Consider the following 2,150-nt stretch of genomic DNA (forward strand, 5'->3'; position numbering starts at 1 on the left):
CATTATACCGCCGCCACCAGCCTGTACCAGGCAGGATGGTTCCATGGACTCATGCTGCTTACGCCAAATCCTGGGATTTGTCGGACCAGACAATGTTTTTCCAGTCCTCAATTGAGAGAGAGAGTTGGTGATCGCATGCCCACTGGAACTGCTTCTTCTTGTTTTTATCTGATCGGAGTGTAATTCCGTGTGGTCATCTGCTGCAATAGCCCATGACAAGGATCAACGAGTTGTGCGCTCTGAAATGCCATTCTGCACACCACTGTTGTACTGCGTCGTTATTTGTCTGTTTGTGGCCCGCCTGTTAGCTTGCATGATTCTTGCCATTCTCTGTTTTCGCCCACAGGACTGCCACTGATTGGATGCGTTTTGTTCGTCGCACCATTCTCAGTAAACCCTAGACACTGTTGTGTGTGTGAAGCCCAGGAAGGCGGACGTTTGTAAGATACTGGATCTGGCGCGCCTGGCACCAACGATCATACCACGCTCAAAGTCGCTTAGGTCCCTCATTTTGCCCATTTTAACGTTCAAGCGAACTGTAACTGGATGCCTGTCTGCCTGCTTTATATACAGCACATTCGGAAGGTATTCAGACCCCTTGACTTTTTCCACATTTTGTAATGTTACAGCCTTATTCTAAAATGGATTGAATACATTTCTTCCTCAACCTACACACAATAATCCTGAATGACAAAGCAAAAACTACTTTAGAAATTTTTGCAAATGTATTAAAAATAAAAAACATAACTTATTAATATAAGTATTCAGACCCTTTTGCTCTGAGACTCGAAATTGAGCTCCAGTGCATCCTGTTTCCATTGATCATCCTTGAGATGTTTCTACAACTTGATTGGCCATGAAAAGGCACACACCTGTCTATTTAAGGTCTCACATTTGACAGTATGTCAGAGCAAAAACCAAGACATTGAGGTCGAAGGAATTGTCCGTAGAGCTCCGAGACAGGGTTGTGTCGAAGCACAGAGCTGGGGAAGGGTACCAAAACATTTCTGCAGCATTAAAGGTCCCCAAGAACACAGTGGCCTCTTCCATTCTTAAATGGAAGCATTTTGGAACCACCAAGACTCTTCCTAGTGCTGGCCACCCGGCCAAACTGAGCAATCGGGGAGAAGGGCCTTGGTCAGGGAGGTGACCAAGAACCCGATGGTCACTCCAGAGTTCTTCTGTGGAAATGGGAGAACCTTCCAGAAGGACAACCATCTCTGCAGCACTCCACCAATCAGGCCTTTTTTGGTAGAGTGGTTAGACGGAAGCCACTCCTCAGTAAAAGGCACATGACAGCCCGCTTGGAGTTTGCCAAAAGGCAGCTAAAGGACTCTCAGACCTTGAGAAACAAGATTCTCTGGTCTGATGAAACCAAGATTGAACTCTTTGGCCTGAATGCCAAGCGTCACGTCTGAAGGAAACCTGGCACCATCCAAGTCTCTGAATTTCCTTGAGTGACCCAGCCAGAGCCCGGACTTGAACCCGATCAACCATCTCTGGAGAGACCTGAAAATAGCTTTGCAGTGACGCTCCTCATCCAACCTGACAGAGTTTGAGAGGATCTGCAGAGAAGAATGGGAGAAACTCCCCAAATACAGGATTGCCAAGCTTGTAGCGTCATAGCCAAGACTCGAGGCTGTAATCGCTGCCAAAGGGGCTTCATCAAAGTACCGAGTAAAGGGTCTGAATACTTATGTAAATGTGATCCGTTTTGTATTTTTTATACATTTGTGTGTTGATGAGGGGGAAAAAACAATTGAATCCATTTTAGAATAAGGCTGTAACGTAACAAAATGTGAAGGTGTCTGAATACTTTGCACTAACATTACTTGGCTTTATCCGTTTTTTTTGTGGTTGCTGATCATTTTTGCAGTGAAAAGGATGTGCCCTAACATGACAAAGCTTTGTGATAACTGTTGTGCCATATTTCCTGCTGCTGCCTTGTACAGTAGATGCTGCTTTGTACACTACTGCGGATGTAATTAGTTGTCTCTGATTGGGACTGGAGATTAACAGCCAATGAGATTGTCTCTGCATTATCTGGAATCACTGAGAATTGAGGATTATTGGTAAAACGAGATTTGAACGCAAAGCCTAGAAATATTGCACAAGTTTAGACCTCTGAAAATAATTAAACAATCCACCAG

Source organism: Salmo salar, chromosome ssa06 (genome assembly GCF_905237065.1).
Source record: "Salmo salar chromosome ssa06, Ssal_v3.1, whole genome shotgun sequence".
Classification (NCBI taxonomy): Eukaryota; Metazoa; Chordata; class Actinopteri; order Salmoniformes; family Salmonidae; genus Salmo; species Salmo salar.